Source organism: Apteryx rowi, unplaced genomic scaffold, assembly GCF_003343035.1.
Source record: "Apteryx rowi isolate R43461 unplaced genomic scaffold, aptRow1 scaffold_108, whole genome shotgun sequence".
Taxonomy (NCBI): domain Eukaryota; kingdom Metazoa; phylum Chordata; class Aves; order Apterygiformes; family Apterygidae; genus Apteryx; species Apteryx rowi.
The window spans coordinates 471,607-485,101 of NW_020447286.1; the positions used below are offsets into that span (position 1 = coordinate 471,607).

The window sequence follows — 13,495 nt, forward strand, 5'->3', positions numbered from 1 at the left end:
GTGCCTCCGACCCCGCCGCTGCCGGTCGCACCGCTGCTCCCGCTTCTCCCCTGCCCGGCTGTGTCGGGGCGGTCGGAGGGACGGTGCGGGCACGACGAGCCCTGCAGAGCAGCGGAACTGTTGCATTCTGGAGTTGCGGCGCCTCAGGCCAGCGGGCAGAAACCCTTCCTTTCCTCGCACTCCTCCAGCACTGCCGTGAGCGCGATCGTGTTGAAGGTGTCTGTCACTAGTAGTGGCAGAGCACCTGGCTGGCCCGGGGTGCTCACTGGAGGGAGATGATCAGTCTTCTCGCACTGACAACCTCTGCTTTGAGCAATAGCACAGAGGGTGTTAAAGCTCCCTCTTTCGCTGTGAATATTGCAAAATGAAAGTTGCTGCTTTTAGCAAAGAAGCATTCCAGAGCACGTGAGGTAACTGGTGCCTGGGTACTGAAGAATCGCAAAGCAGCTGCCTGTATTTCCTTTAAAAATGTTTCGCTTTTATTTGAACTGGGAAAACTTGTCCAAGAACAATAGAGATCAATGGAGCAGTCTGACCATACACCAGGGAGCACTTTGCTGAGAAGGCAGCAGCTAAACCCTGCATCTCCTTGCCTCGCAAAGCTGGTCATTCAAGATGCAGGCTAGAACTTCTGCAGCAATTGTATCATGTCGCTTTTCCTTTTTACCACTTGCTTGCAGATCTAGCCAACAGGTAAAGAGACTGGATTTCACTGTTAATGCTTAGTAAATGACTTACCGTACAGAACAATATTTTTATTCTGTTCTTCAAGCCCTCATTAATGTATTTGATGCATTTGTGCATCATTGGCTTTTAGTCAGGTTTTTTTAGCTCATTATGGGCCTGAAAAGAACTACTCATTGGCTCCTGTGAGATTTGTAGGGGCGTAGGTCTTTTCTAAATCAATGACAGCTGGATGTCAAAGTTTCTTTCTAAAGTGGAATTTGGGTATTTTAATCCATAATTGTAATCCTACTACCAAAATTAATACCCAAATTCTGCAGGTGTCACACCTCTTTTTCTTAAAGTTTCCATGACAAGTTCTTCTCTGCAATGCTTCATAAATAGAAACATTTCAGCCTTGATCAGGCTGAGTAGCTTGCCTTCACTTTTATTTGAACTTTATCTTGGCTTGGACATCCAGACTAGCTGGAGATCCAGGAACTAAATTTACTTTCCCTCTTCTTACCACTGGATCAGTCCAACAGGGATTCTCAGGGTATGGTGAACAGAGCAGACTACCCATTAGATAAAATAATGAAGCACAGTGGTTGGAAGAGGTATGTGCTCCAAATCAGGCAGAAGAGATCTGAACCCAAGTTTCGCCCAACCAGTGTAAGTGCTCTACCCATGGCACACTTTAACCAGAAAAGGAAGCAGCAGCCTCCCTGTTATCCTCTGCCACAGCTCAAAAGATAAGAATGACTTTGGCTGAAAGACCTGGCATGTCTGCCTTCCTAAGATGCTCTCAGGACAATAATCCCGGTTAAAGGGAAGTGCCTTCCAATAGTATTGAGTAAGGTGAATAAATCTCAGAAAAGCACGATTTTGAGTCATATTCCTGCCCTCAGCTTTTGCTTGGTGGGTACCTACAGTTCGATCCCTTTAAGAGTGCTATCTGTTTTGGATTTCACTCTCAAGAACCAGCCTCCTCCTGCTTCTCTCCAGTTCTAGGTTTTGCTGTCAGCAAAAGCTTCCCAAACACTGTACATAATAGCCCCACTCTCACCCTACTTCCTGATATTTTTTCTAAGAGGTGATGTTTTCTCTGTAGCTATCACTGTGTTCATTATGCAAATTATGCTGCACCCTTGAAAGTCAATTGGGATTTTGCAGTTGAATTAAATGAAATAGGGCCCTAGGAAAGATTATTTTAATTAAACTAGAATATTAAATAGAAGTGAATGCTGCTCATTGAGAGAGAGCTCTTTAAGCATTCAAGGACACTGCATCATTATTACTCAGAGATTTAATAATAATAAAAATAAATAAGTCAGCACTGTAACTACTAAAGTATTAAAAGGCTGATCCAAAGAATGAATCACTCCCAACAAAACCTGTCTCTGTTTTTCATCCGGTCCTAGACAGAGATGTATTCTCATCTTCTCTTTCCCTACGCTATCACGGAACAAGTGGAGTTGTGAAGGCTCCACCAAGTCTGTGTCTTTATAGTTTAATTTGCAGAAGGCCATAAGCATTCAATGAATTGGTCTGTAAGCATGCTGTCAGCTTGGAGTCTTCAAAATAACGACACATTTCTAGATTCTTTTTGAATCTCTGCATTGTTTTGTTTTTTTCCCCTCTGGTTCCTGCTTTTGCTGTTAAAATTGTACAGAAATTGTAATCTCAGGTGTCTCTTCAGCGTTTACACTGCAATGTAGACACGCCAGTAACCTGTGGCTCCTGAGAGGCTGATTCCTCAGCTGAATATCCGCTGAATTCCCAGCACATACCGGCATGTCTTTGGGTGAAGCCTCTTGTGCTGGAACTGGCCACTGAGCCACCTCTATATGCTTTGAGGTTTCCTACATGAGGGAATCCTTCGATGCTGGTTAAGCAGCCTTTGCCACTGCTTTATCCTGGCAAGGCAGTCTGCATGAAAGGCAGGAGCTGTACTGGGCCCATTGTCTTCTTAACCCGTAGAAAATGTTTAAGGTGTGCAATGAGTGTTGTTAAACCAATAGATCACACAGTGAATGTGTGATGTGTTTGTTTTCCTTGCTTTTTGGACTTTCTCCAACTACAAAGAAGCAATAGAGAAGCTCAGAGTAAAGCCATGCCCATGAGATGTGAAGTGTGGTGGCTGTATTTAAACTATATGTGAAGCAAATTTTTGCTCCTTGGATGTGCTATTTTTTGTCTTTTATATAGTGATACACCTCAGTCATAACTTTCCCCCTCCCTCCCCCCCTCAACATTTCTGTCTGGGTTTCATGTATTTGTTATAAACTTAGCACTGACAATGAGGTAGTGCTTAAACTATTCCTGTATAAATCTTCAGTCCTTTTATCCTCTTCTCTCTATCCCTGTGTATTCAGAAAGGCCCCCTCTTGCATTGTTATTCTTTTGCATCCTAGAGACATACCACATGAACATCCACGTGTTATCTGACAGTGGCTGATAGAAAAAGAAAAAAAAAAAAAAAAAAGAAAGAAAAATCCCTTATGTTCTTCTCTCCCCAGCATGGATGGATCCAGCATCACCTGGAGTGGATCCAGAATGAGTCAGAGAGCAGTGCTGTATTCCAAAATTCCAATTTACACTACAGCTGGGAAGCGACATTTAGCATCGTGTGTATTTATTTTCTTTTCACAGCAACTCCAAAATAATTTATGGAAGTCATACAGCCTAATGGGCAGAGCAGATAACAGTAAGCCAAGAAGAACCTGGATTCCCATCTGGGTTGACTCATTGACTCGATTTGATTATCAGGGTTATGGGTGCGGCATTTAAGTCTAGAACATTAGATTGACCTTAACTAGATCATTGCACTTTCCTACAACATAACTGGAAAATGTGATTAAGGTTCAGAGCACTGCTGGTTCCTAATAGTCAGCTTTAACTGCTAGTTGACCTATAGTCAGCTTCACTGACCAGACTAAGCACAGTATGTTAGAGGCATTTATTTGCAACCTTCATTTACAGGAAGAATCCTAAAGGGCTCAGGATATATATGGCTAGAGACAAATTCATGCTCTAGAGCTTATACGTATACACAGATCTCCAACCAGTGAGGACCCTCTCCACTGCACGAACTGCACACCGTAGGTACTACTCAGCTTTCAGTAACACCTATCCTTTCTGTGCATCTTTTCATTTATTTCTTTCCTCCTCTGTTAGTGTAAACGGAAGGAAGAGTCATGTGAGCTTTTCCTTTGGATGTGCTCAATTTAAAAGCAAAACAAATATGCAGAATTAAACTGTTTCCAATCAGTGAATCAGGAACCTTGCAGGAAGCAGTTGTTAAGCAAAAAGAAGAGAGACTAAAAAAAATCTATAACATCTGAGAATACTCCAATGATATGATGTTTTTTTTTTTCTTTTTTTCTTTTTTTTTTCCTGGGGGGTGGGAAAGAGGAAAATTACCCATTTTCCTGGAATGTCCCTTCCAAAAATCCTGAAGACTTTGAAGCCCTGAATCTGATCCCATCCTGCATCAGCATAACTCAGGGCTAAATTCACTCCAAACAGAAAGGCTAGGATTAACTAAAAATTATACAAAACTAAGGCAGGCTGTCATGAAGTGAAAGACTTGTGCCTGTTCTCAGTTTATCTGTATTTAGTGACTTCAAGGGACCTAAGCACATGTTTAAAGATAAACTGCTATGAAAATGCTTTCTTGAAAGAGGTACTTTCCTAAAGTCTAAATCTAGAGTGAGATCAAGTCTTTTAAAAATTAAATGCAGTTCTGAGGGCTGATGTGGCCAAATATTCCAGCTGAATCTTGGCTAGAATTTTAATACTTTGAAGAGCTAGATCTAATGGTATGTGCCTACCTAGCCTGTTATATTCCCTTGGAATTTATCAATGACACAATCCATATAATTGTGGTTACTTTTTGTGTGGCTAAAATCCTTTTTTGGTTTTGCAAGGGAGAGACTGCAAAGAGGGAGAATGTAAAAAATTCTTTCTCAACCAAAGGCAAAAAGTTGATTTTCTTTTTCCTTCCACAGCGAAGAATTAAAACAATGTCTGTTGCTCCCATGCTTAATGTCAGAATCCCTGCTAAAAAACAGTATGAAGAAATATGATGATTTTTTCATATGGAACTTATTCCCTGTAATTTTATAATATACATATGTGAGGTTTTGTGAAGACTTATAGTACAAAAGGCTTTAGAGCAGTGTAATAAAGGAAAACTGTGTTCATAACATCCTTTGGCAGGAAAAGAGCTAAACAGCTACACTTAAGGGAAGGTAAATAAAATGAACAGGCAATGGCAAATAGCAATACGCTGTTGCAAATGTATTTTCTCTGAGAAGTACAGAAAGACTCAGCCTAGACTGTAAGGTTTCCCCAATATTTTTCTAACATTCTTCACAATCTGTGTCATTGCAAGATTTCTGCATTTTAAAAGACGTCTTCCACCTGCATATAAAATATTGATCCTTTATTCAATTCCATGACTGTTATTTACTTTGAGCAGGTGCCTGAAAATGTTTATTAAGAACACAAATAAAACTTCAAAGCGACTACACTATGTCCTGCTTACAGTGTGATGATATCTTACATCAGTGAAGATCCCTCATTTAATAGAAATCAGAGGAGACACAATTAGAAAAAAAATGTTTTCCATATTTTTTAAATTCTTAGTTTTAGTGTGAAGCTCACATAAGATATGGATCACTATGATTTATCACTTCATTTTATATATTCATTAATTGCAAAACAGTGGACTTTTTTCTCATTCAAAAAAGTTGTTATTAATTTATTAGCTACATTGCAGCAGCATCAGGAGGTTCCAGTCAGTAACGAAGATCCCCTTATATTTAGCACTAGTGATGTATCTAATTAGACAAACAAAAAACATTTACAGCCATAATGTAGGACAAGAATCAGCAAGCACATGAGACTAAGAGACATGGAAGCATCAAGAAAGCAAAAACCAATAAATAGTTTTATTTGGTAGAATAAACAGCGGTCACAGCCTGTTTTTTGGTTGATGAATGATGTAAGCATCAGGGCAGAGTAGAACTCGTAATGGCATGATGAGATCCCCTGTTGTGAAAGATAAATATCCAATTTGGCCTAATGCCTCAATAAATTATTTACATTGAATTAACCTGACTTTTGGTTCCTGTGGCCTCCTTAGGTTAGCAGATTAATTTCTGAATGACACAGCTTCAAAGATTCCAGTTTATTCTGGGGAGGCAAGTTATAAGGAAGTTAGAGGATTTTCCAGAGGCACAAAGTCTCCACATGAAAAAATCTGGAATTCTGGGATCCATTGAGCCATGTAATACTTTAAATCAGAGGCTCTAAACCTTTTTGTTTCAACTGGAGCAGAACACCTTATCTTAGAAAATCTCTGTTAGAAATACTATGCAGAAACCCAAGCTTACCAAGAAAGAAAAAAGATATTTCAATTTATTCATCTGTGGAACAGGCATACCAATTTTTACCTGATCCGCACATATCTCTGCACATTAACAGTGAAGACAGCTGTTGTCACCCAGGTGAAAGGAGCTATCTGAGAGCAAGATACTGCAAGTCATTAAGCTGCAGGAACAGGTTAATTCAAAGGAATAGAAACCCAGGCTTTTATTAGCTCACTCAAAAGGCTGAGCTAATAGGAGAAGACATCTTTATTACCTCCATTCCCTTCCTAAACCCCAAATTTAACACACAATTTTTGTAAAGTGTTGTTTGCCAATGGATTTCTAAATCTGCATGACTTTGGTTCAGAGTTATAACTTAAGAAAACACAGTTTCTGGGTGGGATTCCATTAAAATAGTCTTGGGTGAGGGGGTTGATAAAGATCATGTTAATTACAGGAAAACCATCCACAGATTTTTTTTTTTTTTTAATTTTGCACAAGCCGCAGTATATTTTCCATTAATATGATGTGCTCTGGAGATGAAGGGTGAACTTATGCTAGAGCTTGTAGATAAAACTGCTGCACTGAGGAGCTGGACAGTCTTGGTGGGAATGATGGTAGCATAGACCAATTCTTATGTTGCAAAAAATTCAAGATATAACGAGCTGCATCTTCAATTGGTGTAAATTAGAGAACCTTAATTGGAGTTACTGGAGTGATTTATAACAGCTAAGGGCTGTCATATGCCTTTAGAAGCAGCCAGCTACTCTTTCAGTGTACACTGAAAGTGTTTTGGGGAATAGAGCTGTACAGAGAAGCTAGTAAGCAAGTGCTGTTGCTCCTTAAGCAGTGCCTGGGTGAGGTAGGTGATTAAGATGGGATCCCCAAAAGCCAGAAGTCTTGTCAGAAGGCTGCTTTTCGGGATTCTCACTTATGAGTTCTCCCAGCAGATAGGTGTCTATGTAAGGTCAGGCCTTTCTTTGTTTCAAAAAATATATATACCTACATACATACATACATATAAGTGTGTGTGTGTGTCTCTGTCTGTCTGTCTGTCTGTATATATAGAAGCAAATATCTGTTTGATACAGAACTAAATATTGAATTAATCATTAGAACAGGGGTCCAACCCTACCTGTTGCTGAGGGAGCGCTCTAAATTCGGAGCCGCTGGATGAAGGAGGTTGGGAGATCCTCATCTAGGTTCAGTTTGTGGGAGAACCGGGCACGCTTTGAGCATGCCTACCCGCCTGGGTTTCCCAAGGAAGATGGGCAGAGCAATGCCTGTTTTCTGAATGCCATAAGCACCAAACTGCTTCGGTTAACCACGACTTTGGTGTATGTGCACCCAAGAGCCGGAGCCTGTGTGCCAAGGGGAACGCATTGTCAAGGAGCTTTGGCTACGTACCAGGTCTCGGCAACAGCCAAAGACAGTTTCTTATGTTGGTCTGGACCTGGCTGGCTAAAGAGGCAGCTAAGATCATAAATCTCAGTTATGAATCTGATCTTTTGGCTAAAACAATTTTAATAGACAAGGATGCTTTACATAACTACTGACTGAATCACTGTGGTCTGTTTATCTGGTGTCTTATGCAGTATATAATGCTATCAGAACTGAGCTTTTCTCAGATCTGAAGAAATCCAAGGTGTTTATTTTAAGACACAATTTATTATTTTTTAAATGGAACTCAAAGTTTTAAAGGCTTTAAGGCAAAGCTGACCGGGAGTGATATTTGGAAGACTGGTCCCAGCTAATTGAGGAAAAAATGAGAGAATTGATTCATCCAAGTGAGTTACTAACATTATCCACATTTAAGGGTCTTTTAGGCCGTCTTTCTAGAAGAAAGGGTGCATTTACTTCTGCTGTTCCTTACTGCCTATCTTTTTAAGATGAGTGTCCTGGGTAATATTGTTTGCAGTGTATAGATTTATTCTGGAGTTATGACTTTGTGGTTATAGTCTCTAGTGACATATATAAAAAGCAGACATATATTATGTCATAAAGCTGCCTCAGCTAGAAAAAGGTAAAAATAAATCTATGGTAAAGAAATATCTTTCCCAATATCATACCCAGGATGCATGAACACCTTTCAGTGAAATTAGATTAGTTTTCTTATGGGAAGACTTTTCACCTTCAGATAAAATCATTATAGACTGTGCAGGCTGAAAACTGCTTAAACTCACTCACAAAATATGTGAGGAGGGAAATGATGGACCTCTGTTATTACGGTATTCCTCTGGAGAGGGTGGGGGGAAAGGTAGGAATTTTCAAAGAGATTTATACTTTCAAGTACAGATCAATACTGTGCTGTGCTCACAAGCTCAAAGCTCCTGTATATTTGCTACAGATCATTACTCTCCTAAATGGCAGCACGAGAGCTAGCATGAAAAACAGAGATCAATTGCCTTGATGGTTCTTAAAATCAAATGTTGTGGTACTGGGTGTATAGAGAAATTATTGTGCTTTGGCTCCCACAGTGATGGCAGCTTTTCTCTCTCACTTGTTTTTTTTTTTTTAATTCGTTGTTGTGCAGAGATGTGTAAGAATGAAGGATAAATACTTAGGCACAAAACACTGCTGAAAGCTCAAATATCAGTTTCCATACCTTTTCACAGCCTGAGAGAAAAGCTGGAAGTGGAAGCAGTGAACAGTGCAGGGAGATTATTGCTCTAAGTCCTAGAGGTCTGGTTTCATAGAGGGATGGAAGGAAAAGAAAGAAAAAAAAAAGGGGGGGGGCAGACCAAAGGCATCGTATTCTTGGTATGTTCTTGGTTTCTCTCTGGCTCTTCCCCTGTGCTGAGCCCGTGGTGACTGCCGGCGTAGCCTCCTGGGGCACGGGGACTTACCTCCTCTAGAGGAATTTACCCACCCTCATGTTTTTGCTGCAGCATTTCTCCAAGTAGTTTCAAGTCGCAGTACACCCTGCTCCAGCCTCTGTCTTCTTCTCCCCCTCTTAAACTCTGTCTCCTTCTGCTGTTACAATTTACCTCTTTTTCAGTGCACTAATAAAAACTCTAGGCACAGTTATGCTGCATGCTGTTAAATCCTAGTGATAGTCCAGACGTGAAGGGAAAGCTCCGTTCCCCAAGGGTGCTGCACTCAGCAGCGATCTTGCATGTGCGGTGGTAGGCTGTTAAAAGGGGGACTACTCAGAAATAGACAGTTTCAGGTCTAGTGTCAGATTTTCATGACAGTGGTTAAAAAAAAGCCTTTCTTTGTGATAGCATCTACACCACTTATCTCACTGGTACATCTCTACTCAGTTGATCTGAACTGAAATATGGATAGTAATTTTCTTAGTACAGACCAGGGTGTACTTATATTTTTATCCTAGGTTATCACACTATTTTAATAATATCTTCTTTAATGAGTGACAGGATTAAAAAAAATATATCCCATTTTGTCCCTTTTGTCCTCTTCTTCCCTGCAAGCAAGGTAAATACCATTAAAGTGACTTGAGAAGAGCATTTTGGAATGTGTTTGGGTTCATTATGATCATTTTCTGTTCAGGAATTCACATGACACAAAGGAAAGTGGGATCTGACACCTCCAAGATAAAAGTATCAGACTGTCTATAAAGTGTTGTGCTCATCCGTATAAGTGACATTGTATGTAAGGCTAGAATAACTGGGACACAATGACTTTGAGCATAAGTAGCATCGCTATCTTTGATGCAAGCAACAGCAGAGAATACCATGGTCCTTTGAGATGCCCTTGGGGGAATCTCACAAGGTCTCGCAATAGGCACTGTATTATCCCTATTGTCTATTTGTTTTCATTCTTTTCTCAACAAAATAGCACTTTGATGCTCGGAAGGCATGGCCCTGTTAAACTGTACTGTCTCTCCTCATTCATCCTTCAGCCACACAGGAGGAAAGGTGTGAGCACAAGACCTTGGAAGAGTTGAAGTGGTGCTGGCAGTGGATGGAGTAACTAGTGAGTGACATCTGTGGAAACAAAGGTTGTTCTATATAGCTTAGAGTGCTATAGGGTCCTGCAAGACGTTACGTTCAGATGGACCAGGATCCTCAGTCAGTGTCTCCAGTGTTTTATCCTAGGCATAGGTAGGGGTTTTTTTTGTTTGTTTGTTTTTTGATCAAATCTAGCTAGTTATGTTAGACCCACCTGATGGGGTCTAATCTGAGTTTCAAATATGCTGCTTCACGGAAAGTTTCCCAGACTTGGCCTGCTTGTGCGCCACCACTCCAAAATAAAGCTCTGTGATGCTGCGGAGGCAGCAGCAACTGCTCTTTATTTCCCAAACATGCTCAAGCTGAAGATGTGGTTTCAGAGTGGTCTTTCCCCAGCCCCTTCTGGTGTCATTTCCAGCTCTTGCTTTTCTATTAGGCTGGGAGAAAGTACCAAAAAGGCATTTGAGTTTTCAGCAGTGTTTGCAGTGTAAGTTCTTATCCTTCACCCCCTATAGAAAGATGGTGACAGGTGGGATTTTCTGATTTGTATGCAGCTTTGAAGTAGCGTGTTCCACTTGTGGTTCACAAAACGTAGCTTGGAAACCCTGATATAGAACAACTGTGTTTCCTTGTTCTGAAGCTGGGTTGTCTGGCAAAAACTTTCTCATTTCAGTGTGGGAGGGTTTTTTTGTTTTGTTTTTTTTTGTTTGTTTGTTTTTTCCCCAATTTCAGATGGCAGGTAATGCAATTTGATGGAAAAATGTTGGAAAACATGGTCAAGTCCTTTTTTGTTAAGGGAGTAGCAGAATCTCCATTTCTTGGTGTCCTCAGATAGTGAGTCTTATCTGGAAAATATACACTAGTCTACAAACAAGCTATTGGATTCAGTATAAGAGTAACCAGGTAAGTTATGTGGTCTGTTTAATATAGGAGTTGATCAAATGTCCCTCTATTAATCTGCAGTGTGAAAAACCTTTCACAATTATTTAAACATCTTGCCTGAAAGATGCATGTTACTTTGGCTGTATGTTTCCCACAAGCTGCCCATATTCTCTGCTTAAAGTTTCTGGAAACAAATGTGGATGGGCTCTGACAATTCAAAATCAATACAGGGTGGTTTGGGGTGGTTTAGAGATCAAGGCTGCTGGCCTGAAAAGGGAAAATTGCACTTGTGTAGCATTAGAAATAATGTTTTAATCTTTTGTCAATTTTTTGGATAGTGTGAGACTGTCACCCGTCTCCTTATGGAAACTTGCTTTTCTGTTCCACCATACCAAAAGCATTGAAAAAGAAAGAAAGAAAAAAAAGAGTGATGAATAGAACCTAAATTATAAATCAACTCATCTAACTTTACATTAATTGCACCCCATTCTGTGTTGGGATGCCCAGGTAGAAGTCCCAGTGAAGTCAGAAGACGTGCTTAGTGTTCAGCAGTTTTCCGCAAGATTATTCTAGGAAATAGATATCGCCTAATACTGAAGCCTGCTCTGGTCTGATAAGGTTTGTCGACATGCAGAAGTCAGCATGCTGCTAAGCGCACAGCGCGGTGTCTTTACCCTAACTCTCTGCACGACCAGTCTCTGGGTATACATACTACGTCTGCTTTCAAAGTGAAGTAAGCTGCTTCTCTAATTAAAAGGCTTCTAATGTACACTTTTATGGGAAGTGACTCAGGGTGGTTGGTATGCTGCTAATCCGCTCCTTCACTCGCTGTGCCCTGACTCTCTCCTGTTGAGAAGCTGTAAGTATTTCAGTTTTAAGGTCTTGGTCAGTTATTTCTACAAGTGCAACAAACAGCATCTGTGCACTGTTCTGAGATACAGAGAGCGCAAATGCTACAAACCGGGGCTCTGCGCTCATTGGAGTGAGTATAATATTTTCACTGAACATCAACCCTTATGTTGATGTTCATGGGTTTATTTGTATCACAGCAACACCTAAAAATCCAACCTGAGATTATGGCCTCATTTTGCTCAGTTAACATCTGAGGAGAGCTCAGAGAAAAGCAATAAAATAAGAAGGGAGGATTTGAGTCAGATTAGATTTATGAAGAAAAATTAAAGGATTTGAATGTTCATAGCCTGTTTCAGTTTAACAAAGAAGACATGACTGTAAATACTTCAAAAGTTTAATTCCATTTAATTCCAAAAAACAGCAGAGGATTTTCCTAATGTTAAGGTTAGGCTGTCAGCTCAGGAGACCTCACGTTAAGTCCATGATGTATGTCCCTGGGCAAATCATTTCTGTTCAGATCCTAGCAAATTCCTAAAGGCACCCAACTGCTACTTCTTTGTCTATGTCATTAGTTGTTAGTCAGCTGAGATTGCAAATTTAGACAACTAACTTGATAAATACCTTTGCAGGTCTGAATCTTGTCATCTGCCTGCCTCAGTCTGTAAATGGATATAAAACTACCCTATATATAAGGTCATGAGAAAGATGAATTCAGAATAGATTGGCATTCAGAAATTGTGATAATGGGAGCCATGGAAGTATACTGAATAGATTAAAAAGAAAATGTAATCAAGATAGGATTTATTTCACTTGTCTATAGTGTAAGGTGGTCAGCTAAGCTTCCCCTATATTCAGTACAGAGAGATAAGGTGTTCTTAAGAGCAGTGCATCCCACTCTGAGATAGTTATCTAAGGCAGAGGATGAATTCACCCAGCAGTGCCTGTCTCCACCCTCTCTGGAGGGAGCCAAGACAATGTCTGTATTTTAGATGGCTAAAGCTAGGCAAAATGAATGCTGTCTTAAGGATGTAATAGAATCAACTCAGCCTGATTTTTAGGAGGGGGGAAGCTTTTAGTGAGAGTGTTTTCTGAAATATTCTCTCAAAAAAAACCAGAAATCACCTCAAAGAACTTGTGTTTTCCTCCTGTTATATCTTATTAGAAGTTCAGGAAGTCCTTTGTGAAAAATTAGTAATGTGATAGAGCTCCCACTCCTCTAAATTCTGTGCCGCAGTCCTTTTGTGTGGACTAGCAACATCCCAACAAAATTCCACAGTGCAAGCACTAGTAAGAAATATTGTATCTATTAAAGCCTACATGTTCCAAGTTGCGTAATGCTATATTTGGAAATCTAGGCCTTAGTAATTCAATGTGAGCTGAGCTCTTCTGGAAATCTATTTCTAATGTCTTTTTCTTTAATAATATGGCCTCATGCTAGCTGGAACAGTCTGTTACCTTTAGGTCGTAGCTACCTACCTGACAATGACTGACCCTCACAGAAATTACAATTATGGGCACTGTGAGTTACAAAAAAAAAAAAAAAATTTGAACTGGACCAATGCCTAAAAAATCCTAAAAATCCAAAGAGACTCTATTCAATTTTTATGTTCATTGCAAAAAAAAAAAAAAAAAAAAGGAAAATGAAAATTATACAGTGGAGGTACTATAAAAATGCTGGGAACTTCCATTAGAGCTGCTGGAGGTTCATGTGCAAAGCAGCTGTAGGATGGTGAGGCTCTGAGGGAAGGTTGAGCAATAAACACTCGTGAGGGAGACTGAGATGACCCATCGGAGGCCCCTGCTAACCCATGC

At 40.1% G+C, this 13,495-nt stretch overlaps 1 protein-coding gene across 6 annotated transcripts in view; it reads left to right on the top strand.

Annotated features, from left to right (window-relative positions):
• The window catches only part of SEMA3D (semaphorin 3D), a 155,034-nt gene that overhangs the window by 940 nt on the left and 140,599 nt on the right, over nucleotides 1-13,495 (top strand). Inside the window, exons 2-3 of one of the 6 annotated variants that reach the window (XM_026071341.1) lie at nucleotides 10,682-10,852; nucleotides 11,339-11,449. The exons of 2 other annotated variants lie outside the window; for them this stretch is intronic. The gene's annotated coding sequence lies outside the window, so the exon portion shown is untranslated. Of the gene's footprint in view, nucleotides 1-10,681; nucleotides 10,853-11,338; nucleotides 11,450-11,473; nucleotides 11,691-13,495 lie in introns of those variants that run through there. 3 more of the 6 variants (XM_026071352.1, XM_026071360.1, XM_026071330.1) reach the window with 3 other exon arrangements.